Below are 25,684 nucleotides of genomic sequence, written 5' to 3'. Positions count from 1 at the left end.
TGGCAAGGACTGCAAGATTTCTTACATGTGCTGTGCCTGACAGCATCATTTCCCAACAGTGCTGGTTTAGAGCAGAAAGGTAAGATTTATCTGTTTCGTTCCTTAGAAACCTGGGCTCAGCCCAGTGTTTGTGTACGATAAGTTGGCAGAGAGAATGATGTGGAGCAAAGCCATTGGCCCTCAGTAACCACCAGATTCTCTCTGAGGGCTGTATCTGCAGGGCACATGGTGGAAACCTTTTTCTCCTGTGTGGATCTCTTCCACAGGGAAGCAGAGACCATTCCCTCATGCTGCCAGTATGCAGCTAGCCAAAGGCTATGACTACAGCACCGTGTCTATGGTAAAGGTCGGCAGCAGAAGCCATGTACAGCTTTCAGCCCAAGTACAATCAGTCTTCTTTATGCAGGCTCCAGGCTCATGCAAAGATTTTCAGTTTCAGTGCTCTCCCTTCTGCCTTTATCAGTGTAGGTCCTGCACGCTGGAGCCTGAGTTTCCTGAAATGGGGAGTATTCCATTTCTGGGCATATTTGCACTTTTCCCTAGCAAAATGGGGATGTTCTGCTGAAAGGAAAATATAATTTGTGCTTAGTTCTTCCCTGACACTTCAAAATTTGTCATTGGTTCTTCCCTCTCGCTTAGTCTGGGTATAGTACAGATGTAACACGCATTGTGCAATGTGGATGCATCAAAGCAGGAGAGAAGGGTCATTGCACATATTTTTCAAAGAGGGAGCAGGCAGGGTCCTTCCACCCTACTCTAGTGGTTGCAGATCACCTTGCCCGTATTTCCTCTGCCCTCCGTGGAGGCACTTTGAGAATATGATTTCCCTCACTCCATCTTCCTTTGGCAACACCATGAGGTTTCCAATGTGACTGGGACAGCTCTTATCCAGCAATATGATTTCTGCCCCAAGAACTTGTTCCTGTTGCATAAAGACCAGGAGAAGCAGCTCTAAGGAAACCCAGGGCAGATCACTGTCTTCTCCCATGAGGACAAAGCAACCTTTTGATGGAGAAAAGGAAAATCAGTGCAGTTGACTCAGGCCACCATAGGTACCCAACTGAAGGTTGTCAGGCTTCTGTTAATGACTGCAGTCTGGGCTTTCAGGTAGCTGTGGATGGCATCTTTTCTTTGGGCCATATTAGGTGACTAATTCCTGCAAAGAAGACAGTGCAAGAAGGCTTAGTGCACTGTTTTACATAATAGCTCTATTGAGTCTGTTTTATTATGAAAGGAAACTCTTACGTTCTGGAGCAAAACTACTTTTTGAAGTTGAAAGAAAATACCGGAAGCTGCTGAAATTAAACTGAGGAGAAAAACATACCCCATTATTTTCTTTGACCACATTGTTTTGCTTTTTAATAGATGTTTGGAAATGTTCTGTTTCTAGATTTAACATTTGTATGAATCTGCTACCGGAAACAAATGTCACAGAAAATCTACAGCAGCATTAGGGAAGTCAGGAAAAGGGAAATCAGTCAAGTCAATATTGATAGGGACAAATCTCTGTTTAGTTTAGCTTTATGTCCCACAAAGAAGGGGAAGGGAGGAGGGAGTGCCAGGGAGGCACACAGAGAGAGTGAGCCTTTCTGCGTGTAGTGTTTGCCCTTATGGGAAAGGATTTCCAGGATTAGTGTTCCCGTCCTGGTTCCTGAAAGGGGGATAAGGAAAAAAAGAAATGTGATCCGTAAGCGTCTTCTCCCAAACACTCTGAAAGGCAACCACATACTGGAGTCATGTGTTGAGTGTATATGGACATGTTAAGTAATCTCAGACACCTAATTGTTTTTCAAATGCCCTTTTGCATGGCTTAGGGAGAGGGACGCAGAGAGGAAATGCATGCACCAGAGCAAAGTGAGCCTTAATGCCACAAGGCTGCTCCTTGTTTACACCAGTGGGATGAGATGAGAACTGGGCATTGCATTTAATTGTACATCGGTATTATATGAATCATGTGTATGCTCTGCTTTTCACACTCTCTCTACAATCTGATTCAAGCACATGTGCACTGTATTCAACAGAGACCTATTTTTTGCCCTTGTATAGTTCAGGCCTGAGGTCACCTACGAGACAATATGAGACAATGCCAGTACAATATTTTTTTGTATCAGACTTGCCAAAACACCACAACTCTCCTCTGTGTTTAAAAAAGAAAAAAAAATAATAAAGAAACCACAAGGAATTTTTATTTTGTACAACCCCAATCAGAAGGCAGAAGAAGCTGCCAAATTATATGATAGAAACTCCTACGCACAGAACCCAGTAGAGCTGTAAACTAAACTTCTGTAGCTTTTCAATTGTAAATCCAGATGCTTTTATCCGCAATTCTTCTCAATGACCTTTCACTTGAAAGTCAATTTGTCAGTCTACTCACAGCGTCTGAAGAAACCATCAAAGCCACAACACCAAGTTGTTCTGAAGATGTTGCTCCCTGCGCAATGGCAAAGATGCTACACTTGTTTCCTGAGCCCACATCTTGCTCCTGCTTGCAGGACTTGAATGTGTTCCTCGCTCCAGACAATAGCAGCAGCACAGAGCCTTGCCCACTACAATCTAGGTAGAGGAGGAAGGGAAGGAAAATTACTAGGAAGCACAATATCAAAGGTATTTCTAGTTGTTATGCCTGATCTTCATCAAAGGTGTCCCCTTTGATAAATTTACCCCTTTCTGCAGCTGAACACCATTGGTTACTCTGAAGGCAAACACCGCTTGAATGCAATGGAAATAGCTGAATAACTTCCATACTGCTATAACACAGATGAATTTGGGCTCTGGTTTCAGGGATGGGTACACAATACAGTGCTGGGCTTGGTTCCCTGAGCTGAGCGCTGACTCTAAAATCCCCACCCAGGCAAGGGATGCTCATGTCAGCATGCAGACTCAGTCACTGCAGCACCCGCTGACAGAGAAAGCACAGAAACATCCATTTGGAAAAAGAATTCAAGAGCTCAGTCAGATGTTTCCTACACCTCTTGGGCCTGAAAAACAGGCTCAAGAATTTCCAAAGTTCAGGCTCAATTATATTTCTGGTGCTTTTCAAGTTTGTATGAGCCAGAAATGTGGGAAAGCAATATTTGGTGAGGGTTGGATGCTCTTGTTTGTTTTTGCGGCCAACACAGGACCTGCCAAACTGTGAGGATACAAAAAAGAACAAGGAAAGTTGCACGCTGTGGGAGGGAGTTTTAATGTGTGTTTTCTAACATGGAGGAAATTTACATATAAGTTTTAAGAGTAAGCTTCTGGCTGGTTCTAATTACCACCTACCAGCTGATTCCATCAATCTTAAGGCTGGTTTCACTCCCAAGTGTCGGTTATTTTTACTGCTATTAATTCCTATTTGAGTGCTGACAATGTAATCAGCCCGATGAAGAAAACAGAACTGAAACTCCTACACTGCTGAGGTCACGGGCTACAGGACAGGAATCAGCAGATGATCTGAGTGGGCTTGAAGAAAGTGCTGATATTTTCAGAAGATATTTCCCTCTTCCCCTTTTTAGATAGCGCCTGGGGAGGGAAAACACATATAATAGGTGGGAGGTGCTGTTCATGTGTCATGAGAACAGAGGATTCAGGGACACAGAGGAAGGAGCAGAAGGCATGAAGAGTCTCCAAATGAAGAAAATTGGAGAGATAGAATCAAAAGTGTCAGCTACTGCAGAGCTGCCCGGGGTGAGGACACTTCTGGTAAGGAGGAGAGCAACAGTTAATGTTTGGAAAGCACGATCATCAGACTGACTAATTCTCCAGTTATTGATGAAAATATTTAACACTGGATGGGGAAAAGGTCAGCAAATATGACAGTTACCCCCAGAGATGCAAAAATCAGTCAGGATAGAGCCAGACCTGCCCTCAGCTGTCATCCAAATCTTATATGGAATAGAATGAAAAACTTTTCAGGTTTGGAAAAGGAAAGAAAAACTGGGTGAGTCTGGAAGCAGAAGTACAGGACTATCGTGAGGAAATCTGTTGCTGGCTCAGTCAAAAACAAGCAGTACTGGAAAGCTCATGAGAGAGTCTGTGTTTGTATGATTCTAGTCTGACTCCTACAAGAAAAAGGGGTCAAAAGTTTATCCAAAGTTTAGCCAGTACCTGAACTTTCCAACGCTGAGCTGAACTGAACCTCTAACCCAAATCACTCCTCCAAATGCGATATTATTTAGATCACTTTTTCAGTTAACCCACTTCATGCTCAGCTATTAGACTGCCTTCATCCTGCCTGCGCTTGCTTACTAACATGCATCTTTGGAGTTGAGATTCCTACTGTGGGGATGCAGAAATTGAGGCCAGGGTCACTGTGAAAGACATTAAACCTTGCCCTCCTCCTGCTTGCTTTCCTTGTACTCTTTCTATGTGGTGCCTTGGCATGCACATTAAACCATTTTATATATCCCTTACACTCAGGTACGTGACTCAGCAGGGGAGATATGGGCTGGACGGCTGCTATCACTCAGGCTGATGCTTTCCCTGCCAGACCATCGATCTCACTGCTACATGGTGCTCTCTTGGATTGCCAGTGAGTCTTACCCAGTGCCTTTGTCTTTAAACTGTCCAGCCTTGGCAATGGGGCAAGGGGGTCTCTGTGTGTACCTCCACTGCAAGAAGAGCTCAGCATGAAAAAGCTATGGTGTCGCTGCGGTATTAGTGCACAGTCATGGTGCCTAGTAAATAAGCCAGGGTCTAAATATGGGAGGAAGTGTGAGGTCCCAAGGGAAGACTGGGATGGGGACATTGCTACTTTTACCTCAGAGTGGCTCCACTGGCACTCACAGGCCCTGCCTAGGGCTTTTAACCATTATCTATACACCGTCAGTGTAAGGAGAGCAATAAATTCCACCTCTTGCATGTCTCAGTGCAGATACAGTTTGAAATAGCAGAACTGTGTTGCAAACCAGCCAGGCCAGCCTAAGAGGAAAAATAAGTTCTTGTAAAGCAACCCCCATATAGCTTTGTCAGCTGTAGGGACTTTAGGCAGCAGTTATATGTGCTGAGGTGATGCTCCTTTACGGAAGCTCCATACTCCACAGCAAAAATCTGGTGGGGTTCCACACAGCCATGAGATTCAAATAAAATCCTCAAAATTATTTAAGCTGTGAGGTATTAAAACCCAAAAAGTGAACTCTGAGGCTGTGTAAATTCCGGATCCCAAAGTCACCTCAGAATTTAATCCTTAGGCTTAATCTGTAGAATGACACTTGTTATATCGAAAGCAGAGAGGCTCTGAGATTTATTCCAACAGATACTGGAAAGGTATCTATTTATAAAAGAAACTTCTCAGGTTCCCCCAGGCATTTGTATTTTCCCAGCTGACTTTTGTGTTTCAATAGCAAGAAGAGATGCAACCTATAGAGAGAGATGCCACTTTTCTTCTGTCAAATACTGCACATTCCAGAGTGCTTGCTCATGCTACATCCTTCCCTACGGAGCTGCTGCCTAACTTTCCCAAAGTCGATATTAATATCACAGACCATTATAATACAGTTATTTTCATGGAAGCCTGGGAGGAAGTCACGTGGCATTAATTGGTCCCTGGTGCCCATAAGGGCTTCATTTAGTTTGTTGGTTTTACTCTCACAAGCAGTGATGAAGTGAAAAGCTGAGGAAGTAACAGTGATTGTTCTAAATGAGTATTTTTTAGTACCTGTTTTGTTAATGAATCATTGTTCCACTTAATTGGATGAACATATTTATTAGGCAGTACGAGGACACATGCACACACATTCTCCGCCAGCCAAACTGAGTTTTCATACCTTCTCTGTGCCTGCAAGGGCTGGACTGCCCCAGGTACTGGTGGCAGTGTATTCTGTCTAATACCCTTGAACCAGGCATCACCCCAGGAATGATGCCTGGAATTCTGTGTCAGGAAGGAGCACATTGTGATGGCTATACAGTCATCTTCCTCTGTCTATGTGCTTTATTGAGAAGCTCAAAACAGTAGCAACACACATACACACAGGATCACTAGAAGGGTCTTTCTTGACAACTACTTCTGCTCCTGTTACCTTTCAGTTCAAAGCAAATAGAGCTCTTCCACTGGTGCCACCTCGTATAAACTGTATGTGCCTGATTTTGAGACCGTTAGAGCCAAGAATGTAAAACTGTTCTGGTTATATAGCTGTTATATACAGTGCATGTGCAAGTGTGTACACTGGAAAGCAGGGCTCTCTGTGTCTGACTATGTGCAGCAGAAAGGAGAGCATGATCCTGCAGGCAAAGGACAACTCTGAGAGCCCAAAGAGCTGTAGTCCCATTGGTGACATGTAACTTCTACAAGAATTAGTTAACTCCCTTACTTCTGATAATTTATGGCGCTGTTAGGATGTGTTTATAGCTATTTTGCTAGAGATGGTTAAAAAAGCTGATTCCTGTCAAACATCTATTTCAATGGAAGTTATGTATGGTAACAGTTTTTTTGTCACAATGTGTGCTTTTTGTCAGATTTTTTTACCTTTCATTGAAGAGTTGAAAACCCTCAGAACCAAAACATTTTGGTTAAAACCAGCAACAGTTATATTCAATTCAGAAATGCTGTTGTAGTACCTCACAGGAATAGTAATTTGACTGCCCCATTCTTCTTCAGGATTTAGAATCCCCAGCTAAATACCATCTCCAGTATGCATCTCAGGGGGGACAGTCACTGTGAACCATTCACACAAATGGATACCTGAGGCAACTAATCCCCACAAGATGCCACAGCAGCATTTCCTAATTGAAAGTTTCCTCTTTTCCCCTCCCTCCCCTCAGAAGCTTTCACCTTTGGAGGTATTTTGGATGAAAATCCAGGTTTTCAAGTATCTCTGAGAAAGAAAGTATTTTTCCACCATTTTTAATGGAAAAAACCCTAGGGTTTGGTATTTACATATTTTTGTGCCATATTTCTTAGCCAACAATCAATGTGAAAGAAAACTTCTAGCAGAGAGAGTAAAAGACTGCATCCCTCTAATCCACTGAATTTAGAAACTATCCTGATGTTTGTGAGCAATGACATTCTGAGGCATACGGTGGTGGATGTTTTAGCAATAGCACACAGCTTTTGCCATGTTCACTTCAGGTGCTTCCAAAGCTCTCCCGTTGCCAAAATCTTCAGCTTCCCTTTTCTCATCAGAAAAAGGCTCCAGTCTCATCTTTGACACAGCTTGTACACTACAGACATGCCCAATCAATACAAAAAGTCTTAATAGTATTAGGAACTGTATAGTAGTGCTGATGGAAATGTTTTTGGTAGGCTGACACTTCATTAAGCGTCAATTTCAATATTCATTAAGCATATTGAATAGGCCTCTGAAAAGTTACAGATTATCCATGGCCGTCTTCCTGCCTTTTCCCAAAGCCCTGCCTTTTAGAATATAGAATTGTTTAAAAAAGGAATTTAAACATCATCAAGTCTAACCATTAATGGAGCGCTGCCAAGTACACCACTAAACCATGTCCCTTTGCCACATCTACATGTCTTTTAAATACTTTCAGGGATGGTGACGCAGCAAATGTCCTGGGCAGCCTGTTCCAATGCTTGACCACCCATCTGAAGAAGAAATGTTTCTTAGCATCCAGTCTAAACCTTCCCTGGCACAACTTGACCCCATTTACTCTTGACTTCTTTTGGGGAACCCATTAGAAGTAAAAAAGGCCTCACAAAAGGGAAGTCTGATTTTTTTTATCTGAAATCAGCCATTTCAGTTCAATTCCATTCCATAAAGAACTGAAAGGCTTTTTTGTTTTTATTCCAAAGCCAAATGAAAACAATTTTTGAACTTCAACAGTTGTTGCAAAGTGGAATTGTCATTTTGTGGACAGCACCACTGAGCATATGGTTTTACTGTCAAATAAATCTCGTTTAATATCAAAATGAGTAATGTTGCACTGATTGTGTTCTTTGGTGTATTTTTAACTCACTTAAATCCTATCTCTTCTCATCTAAACAGACCTTTCAGAGAATCAAAGAGTTTTGCTGCAGAATTGAGTCCATTTTGCTATGCAACATATTTTGTTATGCAAGCTATCCATTTTATTATGGCCTTTGCTTTGCAAGGACCACCACAACAGGAAAAAGTCTGTTTGCTTCCCCTTCCTGGGAGCATTGGACATGTTGCAAGAAAGCCTGTTCATCAAACAAGTTATAGTTCAGTTTTGCTGTTCCAAGTAATATGGGTAATCTGGAGAAATATTCTTAATTTTTTCCTAAGGGAAATTATTCCCTCTAGGTCTCAAATATAGGGTAAAAAAAAGTATTTTAATATATTTGAACTCATGACATGTCTGTGAAGTACAACAGTGTAACTACATCCCTTACACCTAAGGGGAGCTGAGGTTCTGGGGTGTGAAAAACTCACATCCTTGAGTATTTTGGTGCAAAGACCCTGACATTAAGGGTCTTTGCCCCCTTGCATTTCTTTATTTTTTAAAGAGGTATAGGATAATTGTTCTGCAGTTTGCTTGCATTCAGTTTTATTTTGAAACTTCTTTCTGAAGTAGGAGCTTCACACATACAGATCAGCGTGAACAAGTCATTTCACCCCACTCTGTCTCAATTTCCCTGTCTGTACAGTGAGAATGATGAAAGTTCTATAGAAGTATTGAGTACGTATGGGCAGAAAGAGTAGTTCAGTTAAATTTCACCTGACACAGAACAGACTGAGTGCTTTTTCCTCTGTGTCCATGTTCCTGTCAAACGATGCAGGACGGTTAGTACTCATAAACTAGCATCACACTTTGAATTGCTACATCTTTGGTATTAACAGGCATAGCTCTGTCCACAAAGCTGCACCAAGCAACCAGCAGAAGACATACAGCTGTAGCAAGGAGCAAAGGCAGGCAGCACTTCCCAGGGTTTTATGCTGACTTGAGCTCCTTTTGTCCAACACTTGACAAGGGGCCCAGGCTAAATAGGAGACCACAGGGCAAAGGGCAAAAGAATGATACTAATTCACAAACAGCCTCATAAAACTACTCTTATTGGCTCTTTAAAAAGTTGTAACTGTCTGCCAAAAGACCTACACATGGATGAGGTCACCACGAGCAGTCAGCAAGCCCTGCTATGCAAGAGAAAGATCTGGTCATGTTTTGCTTAAATCAATAGAGAGGTAGGTACAACAGAGGGGATCATAGCCTGGCTAGCTGGCCGCGGTCCACCTATTTTCTTGTCAGGCAGTCACCAGGAGTGGACAAATTTGTGCTTCAGTCTTAACTTAATGGTGTCCATAGGTTAAAAAAATACATGTGATCCAGAGAGTGTTTCTGTAAGATGCTGATTCCCAATCCAGCAAACCACTTCAGGATGTGAAAGTATCATTGTTTTCATTTGTCATTACCTGCTGTTTCATACAGAAAGGGCCTACCTTGCACACCCACTACTACTGTGGGTCAGGGTGCTCTCTGGGTTTCCTTTTCTTCACATAAACTATCTAATTAAGTAAATAAAGAAGATTGCTGAAGAACACCACCTGCTTTTCTGGTTTCAGTGGGGGAAAAAAAAAATCACTTTTCTCCCCACAGCTTTTTTAATCTCATAAATACATCATTTGAATAGCGGATTACTGCTCAGTTCCAGATCATATTTTATTTAAGTGTATCTTAGGCTTTCATTTTTGTCTTTTGTCATAACTTCCTTGTCCCACATTTATCAAACAAAGCTTAACTAACAGCTCATTTTTGTTTGTTTGGTGCAGTGTGGGTTTTTGCCAACCACAAACATAATTTATTTATTTATTTGGTTTGGCAAATGGTAAGGCTTTTTTCTCACATAACTTTCCTTGCAGTTCTCTTTCACTCTTGCTAAACACATCACTCCATTAAGCAATGAAGCCTGCTACCTCTATATACCCACCTCCCCCCCAAGGATCACCTCATTTATCACAAAGATTCAGCAGTGAAACAGTCATCATTTTATTTTGCTGCTTTCTTCACGGGACTAAGAAGGATAGTTTTATGAGGTTGTTTGTGAATTAGCATCTATAATTTTCCCTTTGCCCTCTGATCTCTCTGTCTGAGACCCTTGGCAAGAACAGAACAAAATGAGTGGAATTGAATATAAAACCATGGGAAATGCTGTGCCTGAATTTGTTTGGCTCAACAGCTGGATGAAAACAACTTAAGTGATGTTAAGCTTATTAATACCACGTGAGAATTAAGGATTTCAACCAATGAGATAATTAGCATTTGTATGCTCTGAAGCAAATAGAGAAAACCAGGCTAACCTAGCTCTTCATAAACACTGGTCCAGTTTAACGGGGTTAATCCAAGCTTTGGATGCTCACGTTTTGATGCAGTAAACAGTTGAGCAAGTGGATCCAAGAAGACCAGAACCAATCAAGTCAGGTCTAAGCAATCTCTGCCAGTGCAAATTTTCTGAAGGCTGCAAGAAATCAGCTTATTAGCCTTTTTCTCAGTAAGAACACTGGCATGGTGTCTGCAGGAGTTTCCTCTCTTAAACCTCCTGCTTTACAGTCTTATTGAGATAACTGTCACATTCAAAACTATTTAAGGGAAAGGGAAAACAAATATTCATACACTCATACACTCACACGCACAGACACTCCCGTGTACACACACAGGGAACAGGATTGCATAAACTCCATTTCCTTAGGAAGCAGGACTAAAATTGAAGTGTTTACATGAAATAGCAAAGCAAAGCAGCCAAGGCTTTGGAAGGCTTTCAGCCAGAATCTTGTCTTCTGTAAATCAGTGTGGAGGGCAATAGAGCAGCACCAATTTGCACCAATTTGGGGCATCTGGCCCTTATTCTTGACTAGTCCATTGTATATCCAGTCTTTGCAAAATGAAAATGTCAGGTTTTTGAGACCAGGATCAAAGATGTGTTGGAAAGGACGTTTACTAGGGAATTGAAAACCCACAAGGGATAGAGCATGAAGGCTAAATAATATTATTTTAAAGTAATGGCCACAACATTTTCAGGAAGCTTGCTTTCCCTGGATACATCCCATTTTAAGGCATCACTGTTCAGTCTCATAAAGAATGTTGTTGCTTACAAAATAACCTCTAGTTCTTCTTGCTGTTTCAATTACTGCATTGATCAATTTGAAATGTCTGTTTGCTTGACATGACGGGGAGTGCAAATGATCTGAAATGTGATATAGCGTTGCAAGATGATTTGAACCACTCTTTACATCTTTCTTCCTTTTTTCAGAAGGATGACAGTAAGCCAAAAGTGTAAATGAAACCTGATTTAGGGAAGCACCTACCACAGTTATGGCCTGCCTTGATTCATTGTTGTAAGTAAAGTTACTATGTTCTGTTTCATTCAATAACGAAACAAAACAAAACAAAGGAACTACCAACTAAGTTTCTCTGACCACAGTTCATTAAGCCACCTTTGTTCCCGAGAGATTTGTCTGTCTTTGCAAGATGCTGAATTTCTGTATGTGTAGTGTTTCTGTCCTAGAGCAAACTATTGTCAGGCAGAAGCCTGAGACAGTGGTCCAAGTTACACTGATTCCTACATTTCATGTGCTTCCAGGAAACTGGAAGCTTCAGCTAGTCTTCATAAAGAAAGCTAGAGTCTTCATAAAGAAAGAGAGAATGAGGTTCTAGGTGAATTGAGATTCATGCCCTTTATGGTACAAAACCTAGCTCTTTAGAAAAAGAATATCTTCTAAGATGTCAAGGAAATGTCTTTATAACATGTTCACTGTACACTCCAGAAGAAGAAGATTAAAAAGCAAACCTGACCTTTAGGTCATTCCTAAAGAGTGTTGAGATGGGTACCCAACTATTTCTTTCTAAGTTGGCTGTTGGTGTTGACATACCATACTATTATGTTAAAAAGTATTTTGATTCACTACTTGAAAGCAATTCTGTTGTGTGGAAAACAAGGCACCTTTCCTCCAGTCAATGAAAAAAGATACCTAAAATACAGAACCAAAGCCAACTGTTTTGGTGTCATCTTTGTCATTGTCTGATGGACTGATTTGAACCATAGCTCCCAGGACCTGCCCACTGTAGGTGAGATTTTGAACAAGAAATCAGGTATGGTTATGCGTGTGTTTTCAGAGAGGCCAGGCACCAGATTTAGCAAAAGTCAGTCATCTGGATAGCATGGAGATTGCCTGAGCAGGTATTAATTGTTCTGCACAGGTCAAACATATCTCTTGTAATGCCAAATAGAAACATAATTCATAGTCAAAGCATGATATGTATGAAAACAGTAACTCACATGAGTTTTTGTTGACCAACAGGCTATAGGCTTTTCTCAGCTCATTCTTTGTTTCTTCATGGTTACAGGAACCACAGCAGATAAATTAAGATCATACCCACTTGGCCAGATTCTGGCCCAAGAAATCATACTTCCATATACTAGAATCTGTAACCAGCTGATTGTTTATTATAGTAAAACATGAATGAGCCTAATTCCTTGCCCCAAGCTCGTCTCAAAGTACTTCAAGTCCCCACACCCTGTTGGTTTTGCTGCTCACTAGATGTGTATTGGAATCTGGCTGACCAAGAAGTGATGGGAATGTCTTCTTCCGAGAAGATATTTCATATGCTACAAAATAGTTTAGATTCAGCCAAGCTTCAGGAAAACATAAAATAGAGCTGACATTAGCTCGAAATCCAGGATCCATGCACCTTTAAAATTCTGGAGAAGTTCAGGCATGGAGCCTAACTTGGGCATTTTCTCAGATACTTCATAACAGCAAATTCATGCTGAAAGTGCCTCTGAGGAACTTCATGATGTGACTGATGCGCATCTTCTGAACTGTTCTTCCTCCTGCAGGTGATGCCACCAGCCTGAAAGAGCATGAAACAGCCCTACTGTTGTTCAGTGCTCCCTTCACTGCTGTTTCCTCATGAATCCAAGTACTACGTCCACAAGAACATCTTGTTGTCCACAGCAATTAAAAAGTATGTATGTAAGTGTGATTCTGAGGAACCACTTGTGCAGACTCTTTCCTATCTTTCAGAACATTTTCAAAATCTCTGTCCCAGTTATTAGAAGAAAATGAAGCTTTACAGTTAGAAAAACTGTCTGAAAAGATGCAATGTTTGGCTTCTTTCCTTAGATCCAGAATGTACTATGTGTTCCTTGGATAGTGGACAACAGGCTGGATAGTTCCAGATAAGGTATCCAATAACTTTATTTTGTGTCCCCACTTTTCTTGCCCTTGTTCCAGAGAAAATTGGAGAAGTGCCTGTGAAATAATTTTATTGTGAGGAGAGTTCTTATGAAAACATCCTGTGCCATTTTTCATGGACCTCTAAAATGAACTCCCTAATTAAGTGCAAATGGGAAACGGACTTGGAGCAGGTTGTCTCTAATCTTGGACAAGACAGACACAGTAGAGTTTATGAACTTGATAGACCAAACCTGCCAAAAGTCAATTTTGCTTTTCTTCCGCACACTGCACATAGTGTATCTATAACATGTTGCTGAAAATTATGAAAAAGGGGGATTCCTGAGACATCTGTTTGCACTGAAAGTTAAAAAAAAAAAAGGAAAAGCAGATGATAATCCCAGATGATAAACATTTGTGCAGATTGATCTTTTATGCAGTAGCTTTTATCTTCTCCTTAAAGAATCTTTTCTTCTTACTGAGTTGCAACATAATTTAAGAAATTGCACTCATATTAAAAAAAATATGTTCCTATGTACCATGGAACTTATTTCTACTGAACTTACATGTAGGGAAACTTGGTTAATAGAGAAGAAGAAGAGACTAAACTTAGTTTGGTAAACTGCAATATGCATTTATAGGAAAATATGATTACATTAGAAATGAATATTTGTATGAATGCAGATACAGCTACCAGACATTTTCCATTTTAAAAGCGATGGACAAAAATTTATGACACTGATGTGCCAAGCCAAAAGGGAAGTGATATAATAATAAAGAACCCACCATATGGGTTCAGTCCTTCTTCATGGGTCTGAGCAATGACAGTCCAGTCTCAGAGAAATTCTTGAAGTGCAAGGTTGCAAGTTAGACTTGAGAACACCCTAAGAGGTGGGGTAGGTAGCCCTATAGGTTGCCATGAGGTTCTCCTGGGTTCCCTGCTCCCATGGCAGACACCACTACAGTGGCCCGAGCTGGAGCCCCTGCAGCTCAGTCTCAGACTGTAGGGCATTAAAAGTAATGTAAAACAAGAAGACTCCAAATACAACTGTGAATGCTAATATAATTGAAATACAGGCCATAGAATGAATTCAGATACTGTATGAGAATTTCCATGAGTTTTTTTCCCAGACCTCTGGCTACTGCTATATGACTGTGTTTCTGTTATTTCCCACAGCAGTGAAAACTAGCAGTAGCTCTTCCAGTATTGGTGTAAACCTGATGGAAGATCAGACTCGGACGCAAGAGATTTATTAATCTGTTTTACCCAAATATATATAACCATCATAATCTGAAATGTGTTTTGTACCTATTCACATACATCCAAATGCTGTTAAGCAATACACACAGGAAGTCTCTTCACCATCCCTTGTAACACATCTGCTGGAAAGATCACCTTTCATCAGAAAGGAACGCTTTCTTTATGAGTGACTAAGCTCCTTTGAAATCCTTTTTTATTTCCCAGGGATGTATTCTTCACTAGAAAGAAATATACTCTACCCTACAGGTCTCTCTTATTAAGATCTTCATTTGACTCCTTGACTTTACCCTTCATTAGTGACTTTCAGGTTTCTAGGTAGCAAGAACACAGGGCCATTTTACTCTTTGGGGTCTGCAAGCAGAGACAAGCTAGAAAGTAGAATTACAAATGTGTGAGGAAACTGATGCTCCTACCATTACAAGAGGCTGTTGTGGCAAATAACTGATTTACAACAACGTGTCGTGTCACCAATGCAAGTGACATGAAAAAGAAGTTCTGCAGTATTTTAAGATGAAGAAATAGGGCAAGTAATATCAAGTGATGAGGTCATTAGAGTACATTCTGGGGTTTGAATTTGCTCACACTTCTGCACTGCAGTGCATGTAAATGGTTGTATCTATCTTTCTTTGCACTCAAGCATAAAGAAGCATCTAAACATGAATGCGTATTTTATGTAGCATATCTAAGGACTGTGTGGGTGATTTCAGAGTGTTCTGAACACAAGGGGAGCAGGACTTCTTCTCTAACACAGATTTACTACCTGCCACTTGGCAGAAAAAAGTAACTTTCCAATTTTAGCACTCTCTCTTGCAAAATACTGAATGGCCTCAATTCTCCTGATGCCTAGAACTTTGCACCACATGGCCCTAGCTAAGGTAATATGATGTGCTTAAACCAAATGGTACCTCACAAGTATACAGATGGTACTTTCACTGAAAGTCAGTGGTGGCCACACACGTGCAGGCATGAGAAGATATTGCTGTAGAAGCTGCATATAGAAACTACATCTAAATTTTACTGTTCTACAAAACTGCTCCTTAAAGCTACTTTCAATAACAAACGTCATCATTTAGTCTAGCAGATCAAAACACGACGTGGAAGTACATCTGTGCTATTCAAAGCCCTCATGCTGCCAAACACCTTAAATCTAATCTAATTTGGTTTATGTGTACTTATTAGCACCTACATCTGGGTTACATCACTAAAATCTTTCTTAGGACATTGGCATTTCACCAGTAAGTCTATTTTAGCTTGATTTGTCTTGACTTTGTCTTTATTTTGGTTCTATCATGATCTTTCCTTCCAGATTTAATATAAAGGGGTCCCTGACATTTATGGAACAAACACCTGCTGAAGTCCCGTGGGATTTTGAATCCAAGAAGAACAATAAAAAAGGTTTATCTTGAATGTAAGACTTGGTAAACTGATTTCTTGTAATAGACAAGAGTGCATCATGATTCTGGATTTATGTTGTTTCCTGGAGACAGCCCTGAATGTCAGGTGTCATGAAAGCGTGAGAACACTTACTTAATAAACAGAGATCCCTGTGACAGTCTCTCCATTGATTTTTTCACCTCATAAATATGTCACTTTAGCTCCATGCTCTTCTTGAGAAACTTTCCATCTACTCTGATGGAATGGAACTATCCTGGAAGTATTTAGACAAAGTTAGGCTTCCATTTAGGCTTTTTCTGGAGAGAAGAAATATTAATTTAAAAAAAGGAAAAAAAAAACAAAAAAAACACAGAAAACAACAATGCAGGTTCCATTTTGGGCTCAGGTATATTGGATCATCATGTCCCATCGTTATTTTGTCCTGAAGAGGCCAGCCCATGATCAAGTGTTGCCATGTGGGAGAATTCAATGACAGTTTGTCTCTGGGCTTTCAGAGCTGCATATGCTTTGGCAAAAGAGTAAGAAGTGGAATAGAAGAGACTGGGAATCTCTTGCAGGCTCTGTTACAGATTTCCTGTGACACTCTGTAGGCAGTCTTTTAGGTCCAGTCTTTCAAAAGTAATTAATCAGATATTTGGCGAATTGATTCTGAAAAAGTGTTGGTTTGTACAACATCCAAATGCTAAAGTTGCACACCCTTAGTTCATGGCTCTTATGGAATTCTGCAACATGCCCTATAAATGCTGACTTTGAATACCAAACAAATATCTTCTTAATCATTTTTTGTTAATATGATCTTTCCTTCACATCATAGTAAAGATAAACTTGATGCTGAATATACAGACATTCTTCAGAGCAGGGATTACTGAAAGACTTCCAAATAGGAAGGGCTGAAGTGTAAAACTGTTCAGTTTGGAGGAAAATACAAAAGAAACACAATGAAGAATTTTAAAAACTAATATAGAATGTTGCTGCTTTTTGCACTTCTTTGTACTTCAAAAGGGCCAGTGGATCATGTTCTGGCAATGAGATGTGCTACTGGGCTTAATGAACTTCTTGAATCCCACTGGGCAATTCCCACAGCAGACATGGAAATGTGATGTGTGATGCAGGCCAAACTAAGGTCCTGCAAATGTGTTCTCAGTCATTACTCATCTTATGGGAGTGCAATGCACTCTTCAAGATTTGTAAAGTGCTTGAGATTTTCTTATACAGGGTGTGAAAAATCATAAGTGTGTGTGAGTGCACGTGTGTCTGCACATGCTTCTCTGAGAGGGTTTTAATTTATGGACAGAGACTTTTGCACACAAATAAACACAGTCATACATAGTTTCATGTCCTCTTGAATTAACCCATCTGGCCAGACTTCACCGGCATGGACTGGATTCATGCAGATAATGAGAGAGAAAAATAGAAGGATTAGTAAAGCAAAATAGGAAGGACAAATGATCTTAGGGAAGATGAAGGTGTCGTCACCTAGTCTGTAGAAAATGTATTTTAAATGTCAGATTTTGCTCCAGTATCTACCTAGCACAATTCTCAACACAGTTCTAGTCACAGCAGTATCTATGGACTCAGTACCATGTGATGTGGAAGCTTGCACACCCTAACAAGTGGTCCCCTGGGCACCTATTTTCTCTTTCCTTTGCTTTTTCAGTACTGTCAGCACAGCAGCAGTTATGCTCAAGATTATGTGTCACGTTGAGTTACAGCTTGATCATGTCACTTTTCTGTCATACATTGACATTGGGTTCAAATTCAGTGATCTTCTATGGAAAATCAAAGTTATAAAATGAGGTCATTCCCATGTGAGTAAACACAATAAATAAAGGATATTGATTAAAAAAATGGGAATGTAAAGTTAGTTTAAATATTGCCATCATGGGAGTTTTGCCCTGTGTTTAAAGAGCACTTGACAAAGCCGTTTCTATACTTAAAACAAGCTCTTAGCAAATGAGACAATATTTCATCAGGGTTTATTTAACGTCATATTCAGTCTGATTGAGTTTAGTAAAGGAGATAAATACAGAGTTTAATTGTTCAAATATAACCAGCTGGTACACAGGCAACCTTTTCATTGCTGCTTCAATAGCAAAAATATGACTCCTTTTGCGCACAGAATATCAGAGCAGCTCACAGAAACGGTGTCACCAAAGCCAGCTTACTGACTACTTGCCAAGAGAATTCACCCTAACCCCTAGGAGTTTTTGGTCCTCATGCTGCTGTTGTCAGCAAGCTGTGGAAAAGGATCGAAAGGAAGATGTGCGCCTAGAAATTGGAAATGGACTTAAAAATCCTGAGTTGGTAGCTGGTGAAGACCAGACCTGCCATCAGCTATATGCCGATATGAAAGCTGTCTCACCTTAGTTTTCACCTGAAGCTTTTCTTTTATATGAATTAAATGCACAGATTCAAGCAATTAAAAAAACGAGTTGAAAAGTGATGCTTGAACCTTACTCAGAAACTTAAAGAATTTCTTCTGTGTCCTTTCCCCCAGATTTAATAAATTCTCTGCCTCCTAAGCACAGGGAAGTTCAACTTTGCTGATCCTGACTTTAACTCTGTAATCTTCAGCCCATTCAATTGGTTTCCTGCTAGCTTCAGCAGCTCCAGTGATGTTTTCTTAACAGCCATCTTTGATACGTGCTAATCTGTTAACCTCTTCTTTCTCCTCCTTGTGGCTGTTACAGTAAGAGAAGTTAAGAGTAAGGACAGTAATTTTTAAGGGAAACTGTATTCTTGGTTTCACTTGTTGGTGCATGAAGTCTTGGGAGTGTGGGAGTGTGACCAGCTTGATTTCCAAGTACACAAACCATCTGCCAGGATCTGAGTAGACTTTATCAGGCAGAAGGCTCAGTTCTCAGCCTGTGTCTGACTAGTCCAAAGGGCTTTTCTCTAGCCCAGATCAGGATCTGCAATCATTTATAGAGCTGTTCAGGAAATTTAATTTCTTTTTCTCTGGGAGAAAAAAAACAAACAACAAAAAAAACAAACCCAACAAAACAGACTTTATTTTATTTCAGTAAAATCATTCACAATCAAAGAACAGAAAACACAGCCTATTAAATCCTGCTGTTCGAATTACTGAAAACAAACCAAAAACCTCCAGAAAAGTAAACCCGTATTTCACTTAGTAGGAACCTCAAGTACTGTTCCTAGGACTGAGTTTGTTTGTCTTAAAGTTCCTTTTTACCAAAAATTTTCAACTAACTCTCAATGACCAGGGCCTTGGACCTACTGTTGAAAGCAACAGGAGATCTGGAACAGGATCGGCCCTGCAGTGATCAAAATTAGGATTTCTCTAGATGATCTTTTGTGTAGGAATACTCTACACTAAAGCTACAGAAGAGAACTGCAATGGAGCATAATAGAGAAATCATCCAGAAGACTCTGAATAGCAGGCAGGAGATTGTCTCAGTGTAGACATCTGCACATTAACAGCGATCCAGCTAAAACAAAGCTTACAAGAAAAACCCTTTCCTGTTACATACTCTTTTTGGTTTCAGACAACACAGATGAAGATGTGATACCTGTTCCTTTCCACAGCACTCAGGACAAACAGTACTCACCTTCCCCTGAGGTCTCATGCATCACTATTGACCTGTTCCTCTTAAACCACTAATCTGTGACTACTTCTGAATGAAATAGAATATTAAAAGAGATTTCCTCCTGAGCCCAGTAAAGAGCTTGAAATTCTTCCAACTCTGCTAGCCTGCTAATCCTTAAATTATAGATGTTTTTTTAATCTGGTCTAAGTGGGTGTCTCTGCTCTTAGTCACTGACAGACATGCCTTAATTTTGGTGACTGTTATCCTGGAATTCCCTCAGCTGTACAGTGAAGGATAAGCTACATCGCTAAGCTCATCATATGGCCACCATAAAGAAGAAAAAGAAAACTGACTTAGATTGTAAAAAATGGGTTCTTAGGAACAGTTCTCTAGGTTGGCTCTGCAAAAAGACGTTCCAAAAGCTTAGCCTTCAAGTGGCAATAGTTCTTTGAGTCTTTTAGAAGCTATTGGCCCCAGAGTTTTATTTACACTCAAACTTAGTGCCTGGATTTTGCAAGCTTAATGATCTGCCTGTGGCTTGCAGGGCCAATACTGGGAGCCAGCAGGCATTCAGTCCATTGGAAAATTGGGCCCGTTATCTAAATCCGGCCCACAGAAATCTAATCTTAGCCAGGAGTTTGTACCATTTGTCACCACACAACTCTTCCTTCTCCCCTCAGAGGTTTTCCAGATTGCTTGTATCGCGTTTCATTGGGTACTCCTCTTATTTTCTGAGTAGCCTTACGCCTTTTTTTGGTTGGTTGTTTTTGTTTTTGGACAGCTCTGTCAAGAGATTTCATAAGGTAACTTCATTAAACTTAAGGAAGTTACCACACTGACAGTTTGCAGTGTGTTGTGAAAGGTGTAGTGACTTGGAAAGTCTGACTCGTTGTCAAAATGAAATGTGCTAGTGCTGTGTGTAAAAACCCACTGGCCCCTCAGGGAAAACAATGAAAATATTCAGCAAAGACACAAGCCTGCCTTTGTATTGTGTGTTTTATATTTCTCCTCTTCTATCTTTTTGCTGTGGAGGCCCTCTGATAGAAAAATTAGGCTTTGGGGTTTTATTTCCTTGGTAAAGCAGGGCACAGAACTTGTTGCAGTTGCAAATCAGACAAACATGGGAGTGTGATGACTAATTAATAGCAGTTAAACTGTCATTTGCAAGGTATCTGAAGTGTCTAAAGGAGTTGCATTGCACAGCAGCCTTCTGTGCAGAGTCCAAACATTGGTCTCACACTGACTCACAGCAGGGCCATAATGTGCTCCTGGCAATTCCCAGGATGTTTGGAACTAAAGAACATATGTGCTATTGCAAGTTCTCCAAGTACCTACATCTATGAAAATGTTCACTATCATTGAACCTGTTGTAAGAGGTTTCTATATCAAGTGCTTTGCTTGATCTACAAGCGATTATACTAGTTCCTACAGCTTCCAAGCATGTTGCAAGGGAATGAAAATCACCTTTTACAAGCCAGTGAAACTGACAAGGAAGAGAGGCAGTGGAATCTTGCCTGCCCCATGCTCATCACCACCACTGTGGAACAGGAGTAGTTGTTGGTGTACTGCTTGCTCTTCGGTGCTCCTGATGCCGAGATGAACGCTGTTCTTTCTAAAGGGCTTGCCTTTTCCTGTACACGGTTCCCTGAATCCGAACAATGCACAAGGCCTTGTGCAAGAATGAACTCCATCTGAGTGTGCCTGAAAGGTATAAACACCACCAAGCTCCAGGTGTTCCCCAAGGAGGTAGTTACTTCCTCTCTTCCAGTTTCATGGTAGATTTCCCCATGGAGATCCATGGAATTGATCTTTGTGATAAGTGGTTTAGTAGGGACCATACACAGTTCTTCAGAGGACCATGTCTCACCTTTACTTGTACATTAAGCCTTTAAGAGCAAGCTGGGAGACTTTCTGGCCAAAGAAAGGAGTTGCTGCCTAAGCTTATTTCTCTTCCTGTCACACCGCAATTTTGTAAGAAGACTGATCCATGCTTTCAAAGAGCAGGAAAATCCAGACTTCACTGAAGCTAATGGTAAAGCATTCATTTTTAGCAAAACAAGGGTTTCTCTGTCCAGTTTCTACCTAAATGTATGGGATACACTGGAATTTCATACTGCACTTTGAGGGGAGAAAATCCTTCCTACCTGCAGTAGCTGATCAGGTTGGATCCTGAAGAAGGGTTTGCTCACTTGACTTGTTTCTGAAAAGCTGCCATCCTTTTCCCAGACTTACATTAGACAAGACCTCATTTATTTATGTCCAGTCTCATTTGCTCTCATGGCAGCTCTCTGGAGGTGGGGATGGTGCTGACTGCACCATGAGTGAAGTATCCGTCCGTGCATTTTAGCTCACGTATGCCTCTGATGGATGATCCACCATTAAACAAGCAGTCTGTGCTGACTCTTGAGAAAGAGATTAACAGGTAAAAGTTCAAGATGTCTGTGTCTGGCAACGCTTTCACTGCTGTGCCATTAGCAGTAACACAGATAAATAGCAGCACAAAATCTTCAGCAATAAGGCAACATATTTTAGGAAGGAGGAAGAATAAATTACACAAACATAACATTAGACCTTTAAAAGGCTGCATTGTGCAAGCTATTTTGTGTACTCAAAATGCTTTCTCCTTTCAATTTTTCATTGTCTCTTCAATTTGTACTCATTGTTCTTAACAAAAAAAGAAGCAATACCAACAAGGTTGCATTAGATGAAGTTAAAACCAGTATGAGGTCAAAGCCAAATAAGCTTGTTTGCTAGAAATGAATTCATCCTTTTGGGTTTTTTTTTAATGAAACCAGTTATCCTATATTGATATAGCAAGAGGCTAACGCTATAACCATCTGAGAGCAGATCGTGTGTACCCCATGGGGGTGCATCAGGCCCTGCAGCCATGCCAAGCCCCAGGGGGAAGATGGGGCTTTCTGTCAGTTGCTGCTAATCCACTAGAGGCCATTGTGACACAGAGTAAAGGGTGCCTGGCAGAGCATTTCACACCAGTGCTGCTCAACCATCCTTTTTGTCCCGTTCAAAATGATGAGCTAAGGACTTTAGTTAGTAGATATTCAAGGGGCAGCGGAGTGGAGAAGTGATTCCTCTGGATGTTGCGAAATTTCCCATGTATTACAGAGGAAATTCTGCTAGGCAGAAGCACGGATTTGCGCATAAAGTTCGTGTTTCAGCAGAGTGTATCTTGTCGTGGCATTTTGAACAGGACGTGCAGTACTGTGCAATTATTTGCAATCTAGAAGAAAACATCCTAATGATTTTTTTTCCTATTCACAGCATTTTCAAAAAGCAGCTGCCCAAGGGCTGTTGAGGAAATGCTGTGACGGCAGTTAGAAGTTAATTAGTTTGTACCCATCCATGAAAATGGGAGAAGAAAAGGGTGATTTTTGAAGGAAAATTGTGTTTCTGCTGGGGTGGATGATGAGCTATCAGGAAACTTCAATTTGCTAGTGATGCAACTGGGGAAAGGGAGAAAAAGAATCAAATAAGGGCAAATACAACTGTCAGGAGGATAACACAACAGTGAGAAAGGAAGAGATATCCAAAGGGGCAAGGCCCCTGGCCACACAAGCCTGTACATCTGAAGGCAGTGGAATCATTTCTAACAACTCCTAGGCTTGCCATCAGAGGAAAGATTTGATTTCATTTGTCACTTGTCATTTCCATTTACCTCTGCAGCTACCTGAAGGTACATCAATAGTATTTGATGAAATGATGTAAAGAGGTCAACCAAGTCTGGTGTTGAGTTGAAGAGAAACCCTGCAAAACTGGCTAATTAGTATTAGTGAGGTAATTCTTCATCTCTTTCTTGTTATGTACTATATAATGTACATCACACCAAAATGTTAAATGTATATATATATACATATATGAAGATACTATTTCAGAATTCAGTATAGGAACATTTAACATCTGCATGGAAAAGAAACACCGAAAGGTCTGAGATAATGCAGTGTTATCATGTCAAACAGATTGTTTCTTGTGGATGCAATATCGTAACCTTGCTTGTGTTGGGATTTAGGGATCGGTGAACTAATGAGCTCTGATCTTCCTGATACTGGGACAGATCAGGAACAATTCCACTGACACCAACCAACTTGACAGTTACCCAAGTTGTGGTATGTGCAGGATCAGGCTCCACATCTCAGGGGAAACATGAACATTGCCTCTCTTACCTTTTACCTGAAGCACCTGGAAACACATTCATGTGTGGAAAATACTTCTCTGGAAAACAGGACAACTTCTTCTATGTCTGAAGGGACTGATCCCACCTGTTTTTAAGGCAGCGGCTGCTCATTGTGTGAGGGTGTTGGGGAACTTGGTCAGAGAGTGGCTGTCAGCATCGAGTCTAAAATTAAGAAAAGGAGGAAACACTGATTTATTGCCCAAAAAGTAAATCTTTTATTTAAGAAACAGAAAGTTTGCACACACGTTTTTAGACAAGAGTTTTTCAAGGAGTATGTGAGACACAGAGAGCAGAAAAGCAATGCTTGTGAGGTAGGCAGGATTTTTTAAACAGAAATACATTCACTTAATGAATAAAGCATCAAACCTGCACTGCAAACCCTGTGTTTTTAAAGGTTTAGAAAGCTAATATAATGTGAATCTAGCCATATAATCCTGTGTTCAAAAAGGCGAAATAATAATAACAATGTAACCTCATCCTCTGTATTTCCTCATTTCCTTAGGGCCACGGTTTCAAACGGTCTTAAAAAACATAGCAACAATACATTCCAACACTTCCCTCTGATTATGGGAAAGCACCCTGCTCTCCAAGCCTAGGTAAGTGTTGACGTGCTCAGTACCTCCAACCTTTTCCTCTACGAGCAGTTAGAGGGATGGGTCACACGTGTGTGTGGTAGGGGTCAGGTCTTTATTTCAGCTTTTGGGCCTGGCCCAGCAAGCATTTCAAATTAGGCTTGGGGTTTTGTCATCTGAAGAAGTTTCATGGGTTTTCACTGAAATACTGTGTCATGCGTAGCACTGCTACCAATGAGATTCTGGGGAATTGAGCTCCTTCTGCAAACATAGATATTAATCTGCATTTACAAGAGGGCGCGTTTCCTTTCAGACTAAAAACTCATCCCCCCAAGTTGGTCTTTTAAATGACCTGTGAGGCCCCCATCCTGCGATAACACCACCCTGCCTTCCCCAGGCAGATTCCTCTATCTGCACGGCAGCCTTGGACTCTTTCTGGGGTTGTGCACGACCTCAGGGACCTATCAGCATGGAGCTCGCTGGAAGATGGATGGCTCCAAGAAAACTGAGGGAAGAGTCAGACTTGGTTGGAAATGTTTAGCAACTTCTCTTGGGAAAGCTGGAAAAAGCCTGAATAACTGACAGGAACAGGAGCAGGCATGGACAGATCTCTAATGCAAACCCTGGCTAAATTTGAATAGTCCTGTGGACGTCAGTAAACCACAAAGAAAACGCTGTCTTTTAATAGTGATCGTGAGCATTTCTACATGTGCTGAATGTTTAATTTGAGATTCTTGGGTAAATTTATAGGTATTTACTTTTTTCAGTGCATGGGTAAGCTGCGGTATTATGGAGGATTTGGCAGCTGATTCTCTGCAGATAACAGCTGCAGATCTGGATCCATAACCTAGGAATCCTGATTACTAGATAATTGCTCCACAACGCATCCAGAGCATAAAAAAAAAAAAAACAATAAATCATCTCTCTTTAAACAATGTAAATTAAATTGTGGTTGTTGTTTTGCTGTTTTGCTTTTTTTGAAGGTATTTGGGTCTGGGTTTCTCTTGATTTTGAATCTTCTAGGACAAAATGAGCTCTTCTCTAGTGCTACCGTACTCTAGCTGTGGGAAACCAATTTACTTGGATCCATTCCTTGATTTTAAAATAAGGGATGCGAAATTGTTTTGAACTGTTTTTTCACCAACTGACTTTAGTTCAGGTAAACCCTCTGAGGGATTTGGCTATGTTTGTAATTTTGTAATAAATATTCAATTACTATCAGAACAGCCCCTCTTCAGCTGGGACAAAGCCACACCACCACCCCATTCTGGTGACTGCAGCAGCACATGTTATGACAGAAATGCTTCAGTCTTGAGCATAGCTACTTCCCTATTTTTTTTAATTGTCTATTCGTGCCAAGAATATTTGCCTTTCTTCTTCTTCTTCTTCTTTTATACACATGAAACAGAGTTCTCCATTACATTGAGCTTCAAATCTGCATTTTCCAGTGCCTGGAGAAGATCTGTTCTCAGCCCACACTGTAGCTCTCTTGGGTAAAGTTTTTAGTACACAGTGAGGAGTGCATCACGCTTCAGCCATAACTGGAATGTGCACAGCTTTGTGAAGTTTCTCAGAATGACTCAAAGAGTGGAAGCAAATAAAAAACCACAGAGATATTTGTATCTTAAATGTGCTTCAAGTAACTGCATTATTAC

At 40.7% G+C, this 25,684-nt stretch overlaps 2 long non-coding RNA genes across 2 annotated transcripts in view; both read left to right on the top strand.

Moving 5' to 3' along the window:
* The window catches only part of LOC130593546 (uncharacterized), a 175,331-nt gene extending 150,406 nt beyond the window's left edge, over window positions 1-24,925 (top strand). The window contains exons 4-6 of the long non-coding RNA XR_008970823.1: window positions 4,402-4,513; window positions 23,960-24,053; window positions 24,343-24,925. This is a non-coding gene — a long non-coding RNA (uncharacterized LOC130593546). The remainder of the gene's footprint in view (window positions 1-4,401; window positions 4,514-23,959; window positions 24,054-24,342) is intronic.
* On the top strand, window positions 10,505-14,578 carry LOC130593545 (uncharacterized). The gene is made up of 4 exons (XR_008970822.1): window positions 10,505-11,225; window positions 12,429-12,855; window positions 13,014-13,074; window positions 14,242-14,578. It is a non-coding gene; the product is annotated as an uncharacterized LOC130593545 (long non-coding RNA).
* Window positions 24,926-25,684: the final 759 nt, after the last annotated feature.

This window comes from Pezoporus wallicus, unplaced genomic scaffold (assembly GCF_028554395.1).
Source record: "Pezoporus wallicus isolate ANWC-B61680 ecotype Strahan unplaced genomic scaffold, APGP_CSIRO_Pwel_v1 contig_5231, whole genome shotgun sequence".
NCBI lineage: Eukaryota > Metazoa > Chordata > Aves > Psittaciformes > Psittacidae > Pezoporus > Pezoporus wallicus.
This window is presented reverse-complemented; position numbering and strand designations above follow the sequence as displayed.